Source organism: Diabrotica undecimpunctata, chromosome 11 (assembly GCF_040954645.1).
Source record: "Diabrotica undecimpunctata isolate CICGRU chromosome 11, icDiaUnde3, whole genome shotgun sequence".
Taxonomy (NCBI): Eukaryota; Metazoa; Arthropoda; class Insecta; order Coleoptera; family Chrysomelidae; genus Diabrotica; species Diabrotica undecimpunctata.
The window spans coordinates 31062639-31077098 of NC_092813.1; positions in this window are offsets into that span (position 1 = coordinate 31062639).

The window sequence follows — 14460 nt, forward strand, 5'->3', positions numbered from 1 at the left end:
TATATGATTTAAGTACTAATTCATTCTTAAATTCATTTAAACGTTTCATTGCTAGAAGAGGTCTATGTAAAAATATGTATTCTGATAATGGAACTAACTTCGTTGGGGCAAATAATCATTTGCAGGAGTTATATTCATTTATGAATGATGCAACGGTAAAATCAAATTTTTTAGATTATTTTTCGGAACATAAGATTCATTGGCATTTTATTCCAGCTCACTCACCACATTTTGGTGGCATCTGGGAATCAACTGTAAAATCGGTAAAGTTTCATATACGGAGGGTAATGTGTAATAATAAATTTACATATGACGAAATGTATACTTTGTTGACGCAAATTGAGTCTCTCCTAAATTCCCGTCCTTTATTACCTCTGTCGGAAAGTCCAGAAGACCTTGGTGTACTCACCCCTGGACATTTTCTAATTGGAGCACCACTTGTAGCACTGCCACAAGAAGAGCTAACTGAAATAAATCCGAATAAGTTGAAACGGTATCATCACCTGACTCAGATAATTCAGAGTTTTTGGGTACGCTGGTCACGTGAGTACCTCTCTTCACTTCAGCAGCGAACCAAATGGAGAACAGCAGCTGACAACGTGAAAATTGGATCATTGGTTATTATTCAAGAGGATGGTCTTCCTCCTACTAAATGGGAATTGGGTAGAATATTGCAACTACATGCTGGGACAGATAATGTTGTGCGGGTTGTGACTGTGCGTACTTCTAAAGGTGAATTCAAAAGGCCTTGTGTAAAGTTAGCCGTCCTGCCAATGGATGAACAATAATGGTTATGGTTTACAAGAAGCGTTGTTTGAAAGGCATCACTTAAGCCTTTCAAGGGGGGCGGCATGTTCAGCAGTCAACAGTGCAAGAGCCGTCCCTGCACGGAGCACAGGGCGCATGGATCGAACATTAGCGACAACGACGGCGCGTAGCTGTCAAGGAGAAATAAGACATTCTTTTTTTTGGTTTTGTTAATTTTAAGTTTTTATAAAATTATTACAATAAAGGTGTTAAAGTCAGAATAAATATTTTTTATACAAGGAATACAGTCCACAATACTTCTGAAGGCTCAGAAATAAAAACATTATTCAGTATCCTTTCCAGCGGTAGAATCGCATTATTGTCATAAATCGAGTACAAAAAAAGACCAATGTAGGAAATGCTTGACTTACAAAAATATGTCTGAAGAACAGAAAAATATTGAAGAAGAAGCGTATTAACAACATCTAAAAAGAAAAAATGAAGCGAGACAAGCTCGTGATGAGGACAAGTTAATTGCAAAAGCGAATCTTAAAGTTTTGGCTTTCAACTTCGACTTCGACAGAAGCAGTATTAACAACGCCCATAGGTTACGCTGGTCAAATATTTTATTTAAGAAAATTAGCCATGTTAAATTTTACCATTTACAATTTAGGCAATCAAGATGTTATGTGCTACCTTTGGGACGAAACTAAGGGAAAACGAGGGTCTAATGAAATTTCATCTTGTGTATTCGATTTCGTTATGAGCCATTCTCAAATCGAAGCTATACGTATGATGTCTGACGGCTATGGAGGCCAGCAAAAAAACGCAATATTTGCAACAATGTGTATCCTACTTCTTCTATGATTCTTCTTCTATGATTCCATTCATTCAAAAATAGAGAAGAAAGGAGAAGAAAGCAAAATATGTACCCGTTTATACCCCGAGGGTTGGGCACAATTTATAAGAGATGCACGTATCACACCATCTCCCTTTGTTGTAAAGTCTTTGACGTTTGATGCATTTTTAGATTTTAAAGGGTTTTTAAAAATCCCTTCAAATTAAGTGAAATTTCTTGGAGAAAGCTTTGCTGTCTTCAATATATTAAAGAAAATAATGTCATAAAAGTTCTATACAAAGTAAACTTTACCGATGATTTTATTGAAGTGGACTACAAAAAACACGAGGCTGCCCAAAACAAGCAGAGTTACAAAAGGCCTATCAAAATGACTTACCAATCAGCGAGGCAAAATTGAAGGACTTAGATAAAATGTGCAAGGATTTGACAATACCAAGAGGTTACCATGATTTTTACGGCTCCTTAAAAAAATCAAACGGTGAGGGACAATCTACCGGAACCCGATATTGGTGAAGAATCCGATACTGACCAAGATTAAACGTTATTGTCTTATTGTTTTTAAAAAGAGTATACGACTATGATTTATTTTAATTTTCTTCTATAGAGAAAGGATTTTTGTTTTTCTTAGAAAACTTTGATGTTTGTTTTTTATTTTGTTCAGTCCGATGATAACGAAAACTAAACTTTTATAATATTGACTTATATTCTCAATAAAACTAGCTCATTTTATTAATATTATGGTTTTATTTGTTTTAACGAAACACAATATGTCTTAAATTTTGAAAGGCCAAAACAACGAATATGCATTATTTTTTGGAAAAACATTAAAAATGTAGAAAATTTTCAGCCGTCATTATTTAATGCTGTATAAAAGTAATTTTTCAATAGTCGTTAGTTTCATAAGTTGAAATTTCTATTTTTAACAATGTCCCCAATGTTTAAAACGGCTTTTTCTTAAAACATCAAATATGCACATTCGTGACTTTGGCATTGAACCGACTATATATGTTTTTATATATATTTATGATCTTTAATAATTTTTCTATCTTTTTGCAGCTTGATTGGGTATATGGAAACTACACTCAGGGAGAGACCTATTCGACGAACCTTTTTTTCTGCATTGGAAACAGCCATGGATTCATTAAATATCAGTTCATCCGTTTCAGATAATGTGGTTTAATGGATCCTTAAAAACGTAACTGACAGATGGCGCTGTATAGGAAGTTTGTGTTCGTGTACAAAGAATACATGCAGCGGAGGTAAGTGGATTTTTAGAACATTATCTTATTTAATTGAGTTCCGTATATTATTCATTGTCAATTTGAAGTTTAATTTTATACATAAATAAATTAGTTTAGAAATCTAAATTTATTTCCATAAAAACCCGTTTTACTGAAAGTCGACTATTTTACTAGAATATTTTGTATTCAAAACTATGTTTAATTTAAATTTAAAGTTCTCGTTTATTTCCTAACTTTATATGCGAATAGTAAAATAGACTGGATCTTATAATGTGAATACAAAAACTATACAACTTTTACAAAATCGTCAACTTTTTATTAATAATATTATCTATGCACTTTAATAATGTTTTCAGCGGCAGATTGTGATAGCAGGAATATACGGGTGAGTTTTAAGTACGACTTGGGTCGATAATTCCATTATGGTATAATATAATATGGTTTACAGAATATTCAAAAAGCAATGTAGAAAAAATGTAGACTATGATATTCTCCAGGCTTGGATAATAATATGCCGAATTCGACAGCATAGTTAATAAGTACGTGATAAAACAAACACAATTTTTTAAATAAGTTACCTTGTATATTTTCTCATCTTTCTCTTTAAATTCAAAATTCCTTTTCTTAAATTATGGGTTTTCCCAGTACTATACAGAGTATTTCACTAATTATGGCAATTTTTATTTCGACATTGTTATAAGATAAACGTATAGAAGAAGTATTTAAATAATTAGTTTACATAATAAGCTAAACTATATGTTTCGGTTTTCAAATAAGTTTAACAGAAATCATTGACGAATAACCGTATACAGGGTGAACTACAAAAAAAATTACGATTTTCGCATATTTTTTAAATGTAAATCCCTTTATTTTATTTCAAAAAACAAATAAAATTCCTCGTGCCTTTTTGTGTACTGAAAATAGCATATAAGACGGAGATATGAGAAAGATAAAAGAAAAGGAAAATTACCGGGTTGAACCGGGTTCATTTTTCTAAAAATCGAATTTTCCACAACTTTTACAAGGTAACATTTTTTGTTTTCACGATCTGCCGTTATGAGTTTTTCCTTTTAGGTTCTTTATCGTGAAAATTAACGAACTTTTGAGTAGCATGAAGGAGAAAATCACAGACAAACTAGTAATCATTGGCCAATATTTTTTGACGGCCTTGTGAATGGTACTATATATCTGGATTTTCTGAATAATCATTTGTCATTACTAGTGCAAAATGTTCGACTTAATATTCGATTGTGGTATTTACACGGCGGTGCTCTAGTTCATCACGCTGCACTTATTAGGCAGGTGGATTGGCAATAGAGGACCAACTGTTTGGCTACGGCAATCACCAGAATTGAAAAAATTTATTTTGTCATATGGGGCTGTATAAAAAACCATGTGTACCAGAGGCTTTCGACAACGCCAGATGGTATAAACAATATAATCAGAGAAGCTTTTAATAATATTTGCTTTCAAATATTAGGAACTGCGTCTCGGTCATTTGAAAATCGGTTACAAATTTTCATAGACGTTGGCTGTGGATATTTTGAACATTTACTTTAGATTTATTTCTTTTATACCGCATTAATTGTTACAATTATTGCATCTTTGTTGGTAACTGACCCAGTGCCAACGTCATGATTCATTCATTTTTCAGGAGCTTTTTTTTATCCCTTCCGTTAAAAAAATCGCTGTTTCTAGAAGCAAGTAGAAAATTTCTTGAATTTTCTCTCAATACCCAGATCTTGTCCTTACTTTCAAAAATGAGAATAAAATTCTGTAGAAGAAAATAGACAAGTAACACAGACCACTTAAAAAGATAATAATATAAAAACTGTCATTTTTGCAAGTGACTTATTAATAATGGCTCGTCACAATCGAAAATTAAAAATGTTTTATTAAAACTTTCTTGGTAAGGAGCTTTTTTTGTTAACAGGGTGCTTATTTCATAGCGAGTTTAAAATAAAACATGGACATAATTTGATAAATATCCTATATAGTAGCGTAAAACTTCATATTGTAAAAACAGTGATTAGAGAGGAATTGAAATATGAGAGAATAGATAAAGTGTCCCACTCGTAGTTATTAATCACCGTATAGGAGTATATATATTCTCCAAGCCTGGAGAATCTTATTTTTTCTATCTATTTAAATCAATCATATATTATATTATTTTATATATGAATTATTATATCAACCTAAATTTTTTCTAAATATCTTTTTTGGATAGTCTGTACCATAATGGAATTATAGACCACTGTCGCACAAAAAACTCACTCAGTATATATTGATAGGCATATTTCAGTTGGTGCTACTAGAAAGATATCGACGGTAATTACTGTAAGATATTTGTTATATATCTTTGGATAAAAACGAACCTTTATCAAGAGTAATTATTTTATGTTTATTTTAAATTTTTTTGCATAATGGCAATCAAATTTTCAACTTGCTAGGTTACGCTTTTAATTTTAAGGAAAAGGTTCTTCAAATAATTTTGATGTATTTTCTCAGATTACGTAACAGCATGGTTCAGTCAGTATGGTTTATAATTTTTGTTCGAATCGATAAAGATATCAATTTGCTTAGTTTTAAATGGACGTTTAGATGATTTTTTGATCTAATATCGCGCTCGGAAATTTTACCACATTTTTACCTTCAAATTTATATATTCGATTTTGTCACTGCAAACCCTATGCCTTGGCGCGTTATAAAATTTAAATCAAACAGCAGTGGCGCCAGTTTTAGCAACTATACTATAATTATAGTAGATATACCATAATTACACTCATTTTTACTATGTAATATGATGCCTTTACAGTAGTAGTAAAACTACCATAATTTTTCTAAACCATATTTTCAGATCGAAAAAACAAATTTTTTGTAATTAATTTTTGAATATTTTTTATTTTATGAACTGCTTCAATTGATTTATGTAAAAATCTGAAACCTACTCAGAACTCAAAAAAATTGAAATATACCTAACCTAGATTGTGATCTATATATTCGATAGCTGGTGTTTATATTACTTATTTTTGATTACTTACTGTATTATCGGTAGAACCAGTTATGAGTCAGTAATCATATTTTTAATAATTATCATTCAACCACCAAGCCGTTACAAAAAATAGTAGTACCATGCTGTAATGGCATTGCTGGTCTTGTTGTTGGTATCAGGAGTAATTCTATCAGGTCAGGCTATGCCGTTAGGGTATCTACATACATAGTGAAATGTCGTGCACTCTCCATGACATGCTGGACGAGCCATACAGTCTGTAGTCCACACTCCGAGGTATAAGCGGGAACACAAAGTGTATCAATACTCATACGCTTATAAAACGCACCTTGCAGATCATAAGTACCTTTACATTTTACTCTTTTTCAACTTGTCTTGAGTAAAATGTCTTTAATCTTTCCTATCGATCTCTCTTGGCTAACTCTTGTTTCTTTTGACCCCGAATGGCTATTAGGATTCCGAGGGCAGAAGGGTCACTTCATTTACTTTTACTACAAACTCTAGTAACCAAACAATTATTGTTATAAGCATTCTCCCACTTGTTCGTAAACAGCTACGGGTGGAAGCACGGACAGTGGAAGGGCATTCGATTACTCTCAAGTTGACAAATTGGATCCAAAGTCAGAAGAGCTACATTTTATAACCGCATTGAATTATTAAAAGCCACGAGATGACTACCACATAAAAGATCCGTAAAGATATCTCCAGGACACCATAATCCTGGCGATAGAGGAAAAAATTCCAAAAGAAATGGCGATAAGTACCGAGCACTCCCTAATTGGGAGAGGACGATAAGACTCCCCCGAGACATCCGATGAGCCAATAAATGTCCCTTAAGTGAAAAAATCGATAAGTGGAACATTTGAAACATGTACCAAGCAGACAAGATAGCAAATCATTTTCTGCAATGCTTACAAGTTAGATAGCTAGATTCTGGAGTAATAATTATACACGAAGACCTTATCATTTATTCGGGAGATGCCTTAACAAGAAATACAGACAGAGATGTGTCATGAAAAATTAAATTAATTCCCTTCTAATATAAACATCATTCAAGTTTACGCACTGACATCCAAATCTAGTGACGAATAAATAGAAACTTTTTTTCTGACTCCAGAAGTTTCCATAAAACTGAAAAAAATTAACCATTAACTTGGGCGATTTAAACGCCAAAATAGGACAAGGCAGTCGAAAATGTTGTGAAGATATATGATCTTATCACAGGAAACGAAAGAGGAGAAAGAGTGATCAAATTCTGCCAAGACACGGATATGGTTGTAACGAATCCATTTTTATAGTTACATCCAGGAAGGCTTTATACACGAAAAGAAAGGGCATTGATTATCAAATAATTAACATTAACTATAATTTTAATACCGGAATAGAAGTGTGTGCAGTCTTACTTAACAAAATTAATATATCTTTTGCATCTATATATAAACCATCTGACATCAGAGTAGAAAAGGCTGATTGGATACATTTATTTAAACAATTCGAATATAATAAAACAGTTTTTTGTGGTGATTTTAATGCCCAACATTACATGTGGGGTCCAATCCCGGATGAATGTAATGGTAGAATATTAGTCGAAAGCATGGATTTTCTCGAATTAGTTTCTCTAAATAACGGAACACCTACTAGAATCGCCGCGAGTGGTACTCATTCTGCCGTTGATTTGACTATCACCTCAGCCTCATTAAAAAATCGTATAAACTGGTCAGTTTTACCCGACACATTGGGATTCGATCATTTTCCTATTAAAATAGAGCTTAAAATTAATCCTTCTTCATTCCTAATTAATCCATCACCAAAATGGAACGATTGCCGCGCTGACTGGAAGCTATTTCAGACAGATTTAGAAAAACAATTATCCATATTTTTATCATCTAATAATGTTTTGAACGATGAGAAAACAGCCCTACTCTTTCAGACTATCTCTCTAGCTGCTTCCAAATCTATGCCCATAAAAAAACCTTTTACTCCTTCAATACCAAGGCCTTATTGGTGGGATGAGGAATGTACATTTATAATAAAAAAACGATCAGAAGCCTTGAAAGCGTATCGAACCCAAAGTAACCATAATAATTACATAAACTATAAAAATATAGCAGCCCAAACCAGACGATTATTTAAAACAAAGAAAAAAAGTAGTTGAATACATTTTTAAATAGTCTAAATAAAAGCACACCTCTCTCAAAAATATGGTTAACCGTCAGATCAATTTCCAATAACTATCAGTACAACAAAAAACCTCAACTTTCTGAAAATCTCATTAAACAGATGGTAGACCAACTTGCACCTTCATCTGCCTCTGGTAATGTTGGTAGGATTAAAGAAATTTTTCGTTTTAATACTGGTATAGATTCCATGTCAAAACCTTTTACTCCTTCAGAACTAGATTTCGCACTAAAAAAAAAAGCAGAAATACAGCCCCCGGTTTAGACGGTTTTACTTATAAGATATTGGACAAATTGCCGTCAAATACCAAAGATGTTCTGTTACAAATCTTTAATAGTTGGTGGTTGAAACAAGAATATTGCGATACTTTAAAAAATATTATCATATGCCCTTTACTCAAATTTAACTTAAACCCAGAACTTCCATCATCTTATAGACCCATTTCTTTTTTATCATGTGGGACAAAATCCTTTGAAATACTTATAAAATTTAGATTAGAACATTTTATTGAAAGTAGTTCAGTTTTTCCCTACTCACAGTATGACTTTCGTAGAGGTCGAGGTGCCATTGATGCTCTCATACATTTAGCTAGGGATATACAACTCTGTTTCTCAAAAAAATAATTTATGCTATGTTTGTTTCTAGATTTAAAGGGTGCATATGACGTGGTTGATTTGAATATATTATATTCCAAAATGGGGGAATGTGGTATTAATAAAATATTATCTGTAAATATAATAAATTTGTATGTGAATAGAAAAATATACTTACGGGACCATAGAAATGTATTACACGGTCCAAGAATATTATATAACGGTCTCCCACAGGGGTCAATTCCAAGTCCTTTATTATTTAATGTTTATACTGCAGATCTGCATGGTTTGATGGATGAAAAATGCAAAATAATTCAATATGCAGACGATATATGTTTATATACCAGCCATAAATTCTATGAAGTTTGTATGTTGAATCTAAAACTTAGCTTTAGTAACATAGATAAGTGGGTGAAACAAATGGGTTTTAGTATATCACAAGAAAAATCTTCGATTGTATGTTTCACTAGACGTAGACAAAAAGTCACACGCAAATGCCAGATTCTTCTTAAGGTGCCATGCATTTCTGCGTAGGCGTCCACCGTACATCGTCTTGTCAGGTGAGATGTTAAATAGTCAGGATTAAATAATTCTGTTTTTAGCAGCATTGCGAAGCATTTCATAGCTGTGGATTCCTGTCCATTGTCGAATATTGCGCAGCCATGACATTTTTTTACGTCCGAGACCTCTCCTACCCTCTATTTTCCCTTCGAGTATCAGTTGCTGAAAAGTGTATCGTTCTCCTCGTATAATGTGCCCCAAGTATGCAGTCTTCTTACTTTTTACATAATTAAATATGCCAGATAGGTGATTATAATTTCCCCTAAGCAGAAGAGTATAAGTATCTAGGCTTGATCCTAGATAAAAAACTCTTGTGGTCCAGCCATATAAAGTACGTAAAACAAAAATGCGAGCGTGGAATTAACCTTCTGCGTTTCGTTTCTAAAAAAAGATGGGGTGCAGATTAAAATATTTCTTTAATGTTTTATAGATCCTACATACGATCCATTCTGGATTACGGTTGTATTCTTTACGGTTCAGCATGCAAAACAAATCTATTAACTCTTGAGAGAATACAGTTTAAATCAATAAAAATTTGTCTAGGAGCTATGATGTCTTCACCAAACCAAGCAGTTCCAGCAGAAGCCCAGGAACCACCTTTACACATACGTAGGCAAATGTTAGACAACAAACGTCTAATAACATACAGATCGTTTAATACAACTATGGTTCACAAAATAGGTTTACTTTTGACAGAAAATTTAACAAATTCCTACTGGAGAATAAAAAATTCTCCTCCTCTTGCAGAATCTTTTATCGATACGAAATCATTTCAATCTTATATATTACAGCTACCAAAATTTTCTTTTTACGTACAAGACTTTGAAGCTCTGATAGACAAACCAACCATTATAATGCCCTCTTATTCAGACTTGCCAACTTTAACTAATCTGATATTCAAATCCATACTAAGCAAATTAGGGAAAGATTTAACAATAATTTATACAGATGGATCAAAAACTGTTGAAAGTACTGGTTTCGCTTTTTTTGTTTCAAACAGCAATTATGTTGAGAAATATCGAATTTCTGAATGTTGTTCTATTTTTACAGCCGAGGCTGCTGCTATACAGAAAGCACTAACTTGGTGTGTCACTAATTATTGTGAGAACATCGTAATAGTATCAGATTCTCAGGAAGTATTACAAGCTATTCGTAGCCATCCATTTAATAGTTTTCAAAACTCCATTATACTTGATATCAAAAAATTATTACATGATCTAAAATTCACAGAAAAAACAGTTACTTTACTCTGGGTTAAAGGACACAATGGAGTAATTGGAAACGAATTAGTCGATGGTATGGTAAAAATACATCTGAGATATCCGATATTACAAATTTTTTCTACTTTAAAGATCTTTTTCTATTATCAGGAATATTGGCAAGGAAAGATGGATGTCAAAATATAAAGAGTTTCAGAAGACTTCAAGAAACCATTACTTTTCTATTCATCCATGCTTACCAAAAAATATTCCCAATTTTATTTTAACTACAATAAAGTACATTCTTCGTTAATAACCCGGCTAAAAGTTAACCATGGCTTCTTTCCAGAGCATCTGCATAGGATTGGAATCTATGAAACTCCTTTCTGTCCCTGTGATGGTCAATCTGTCGGAGATTTGAACCACTTATTTTTAGATTGTCCTAATCATAGGGAACAGACTCCAAGCCTATATTTAGGTTTAATTGATCTTAATATTAGCCTACCAGTTAACATCAGCAATATGTTATGTTATTCTGACAAATCTATATATAATATTCTAATTAAGTTTATAAACGATTAAAAAATAAAAAATTTAAACATCCTTATAACAATTTTCTGTGGCAAACAGATTTTTTGTCTAATGCCATCTCTCGTTCACACACACAACACATACACACACAAACGTTTGATAGTGAGAAGTGAGCTTAGTGAATCGGTTATTATGAGAGGCGGGGACTGTTTCGACTCTTTTATGTGGATAAGTGCTTGTAATATTGCAAACAACTCCGCATTGTATGACGAAGTAATGGGATTGAATTTAAATTTTAAGGATGTAATGGGTGTGAGAATGGCTGCACCAACACCGTCTGAAGATTTGAATGCGCCAGTATATATCTTATAGTGATTTTTATAAGTCTCCATTTCTGTTAAGAATGATTGTTTGATCAAGTCTGTTATAGTCTCACGTTTTTTATATATTCTAAGGTTAGTTAGGTTGGGAATTGGTATTAACCAAGGTGGAGAAGTTAGGAAATTTATTGGGAGAATTTCAGGAAATTCGAGATGTAGATCATAAAGGTTTCTTCTAACCCTTTCGTAAAATGGTGGATCTAGTCTTGTTGTAGAGAAAGTGTCTTGAAATCGATCTGTGAACGTATTGGCATAAGTAGGGTGTTCTTTATTACTAGCTACTTTAGAAGCATATGAGAGAGAAAGGTGTTTGCATCGTAAACTTAGGGGTGGTTCTCCTGTTAAGCATTGTAAACTTTCAACTGGTGTCGTTCGAAACGTCGAAACGCACCTGTAGCTATTCGTATAGCTGTGTTTTGAACAGTTTCTAATGTTTTTAATACTGATACTTTGCTTGATGAATAAACTATCGCACCATAGTCGAGTTTGGATCTAACTAAAGATTTATATACCTGTAATAGTGTATTTTGATCTGCTCCCCAGTTTTTGCTGGAAATAGTTTTCATAAAATTTAATCCTGCTTGGCATGATTTTTTAAGTTCTTCTGTATGTTTTTTCCAGGAAAGTTTTTGGTCGAAAACCATACCTAAAAATCTGATATTATTTGTGAAACTGAGGGTTTGATTATATAGCTTCAGATGTGGAGTTAGTGTGTTATGTTTTCATGTGAATAAAATAAATTTAGTTTTTGACGGTGAAAATTGTAATCCTATAGTCCTAGACCATTATTCTAACTGATTGTCTGTTGTAAATGTTTTTGAATAGATGTAGAGTTTTTTTCTTTGGCAAATAAAACTAAATCATCACCGTAAATTCTTCCTTTAACAATCGGTGAGCATTGTTGGAGTATGTCGTTTACGCCTATTAGAAAAAGAGTTGAGCTTATAACTGATCCTTGTGGTACTCCGTTCTCTTGAACTTTTTTATCTGAGTTAACGTTGTCTGATCGAACTATGATGTTGCGAGATTGAAGAAAATTGGAAATAAATTTTAACAAATTGCCTCTAATATTCCAATTATGCAATTTTGATATGATATTGTATCGCCAGACAGTATCATAAGCTTTATTAATATCAAAAAAAAACTGCGATACAATCTTGCTTATTTGCAAATGCTTCATGTATTCCTGACTCTAAGTCTATTAGGTTATCTATAGTGGATCTATTTTGCCTAAATCCGGTTTGTTGTAGAATAAGGAGTTTTTGTTGTTCTAAATACCATCTCAGCCTTTTATTTACTATTTTCTCTAACACTTTACATATAATATTGGTTAAAGATATTGGTCGATATGACTCAGGCGATGTCCGGGATTTCTCAGGTTTAAGAAGTGGTAGTATTGTTGCTTCGGACCAAGCTGATGGGAAAACCTGGTTACTCCAGATAAAATTATAAAGGTCTAGTAATAAATTTTTCCCATTGTCTGGTAGATGTAGTAGAAATGCTAAGGGGATACCGTCTGGTCCTGGGATTGAATTTTTGGAAGAGTTTAAGGCTTCAGCAAGTTCTATGAAGGAAAAAAAAACGTTAAGGTTGTGAATCTCATGTCCGTCGAGTTCTAAAATGTTTTTTTCTACGTTGTTTTTATGTATTTTAAAATTATCAGTGTAATTTTCATCACTGGAATTTAATTCGTATTGGTCTGCTAACATATCTACGATTTCTTTTCTATCATTAATTATTTTGTTATTTTTTGCTAGAAAAGGAATCTTATATGGTTGGTTTTTTCCAGAGATTTTCCTTAAGTTTCTCCAAACTGTACTTATGCTTGAAGAGGTATTTAGAGATGCGATGAATTTTCTCCAGGATTTTTTTCTATTCTTATTTAGAATGTATCTTGCCTCAGCTCTTCGTTTTTTGTAGTCCGTTATATTTTCGTTTGTTTTATGATGTTTTATTCTATTGATAGCTTTTCCGTGTCCACTACGGAAGAGGTTTATGTTTCTTTAAAATTTTTGTTTTTTTACATACGTCTCTGCGGCTGCTGTGATGGTTTAAAAAAATGTACTTAAAAACTTGTCAATGTCGTTTGATGATGTAAAGTTGGTTTGGTTAATGTTCTGTTTGATCTGTTTGGTAAAATTAGTCCAATCAGCATTTTTAATATTCCACTTTAAGATAGGCGATTCGATATTTGTGGTTTTCTGATGCGTTAAAGAAAATATAATGGGGTAGTGGTCACTACCATATAAGTAGGGTAGAACGTCCCATGTTAACGTAGTGGGCAGAACTAGGTCACACAGAGAAATATCAATTGCCGATGAGCCATTATGTATGTTGAATCTGGTTGGTCTTCCGTCGTTAAGTAGATTCAGATTTTGGGATGTTATAATATCTTCTATAATTCCTCCTTTCGGGTTGAGTTTTATGGAACCCCACATCGTATTGGACAGTTAAGATCCCCAACGATAATTCTAGGTGAAGGAATTCACCTAGAATTAGAAAACCAAAAGGTACTTTTGGTTTTCATTCTTTTGTCGATCTAGTATGGATGTAATTCCGATAGAAACTTTATAAGTGTATGAGAGTCTTCTGAGTACAATTTTGTTACGCTGATTATGTCTTTTGATCCTTATTAATTTTTCGAATAGATCCACTACTTGATCGAAGTTTAACAATTGCTTTTCCCTTTCTACATATTCTCTAACTGGTTCTAGTAATGTTTGGAGATTTGGTATCTCTTAAGAGCGTATGCGCAAAATTTCGGGCCAATGCTTTTTAAATGCAATCATTTTTTTCGAATCATAAGAAAACTAACAAATATTTTTGAAAAATTTAAACACAGAATGAAAGATTACATTATTACCGAGGGCCGAAATTCCATTAAAATAAACAAGAAGTATTTTTGAATGAGATATTTGAAATTAAAAATCACACTAAATTTTCTCTTTTTTTCTCACCCCTGTAACTCATTAAAATAAACATTTTAGAAGTTTTCAGGGACTTTCGGCCCTCAGTAATAATGTATTCTTTCATTCTACGTTTAAATTTTTCAAAAATACTTATTAGTTTTTTTATTGCATCTTCTAAGGTTCTTTTTCCGCTTGCTTTGTTCGAAGTTATCTGGGGTTCGTGAGAATTGATATGTGTATTTTTATTTGGAG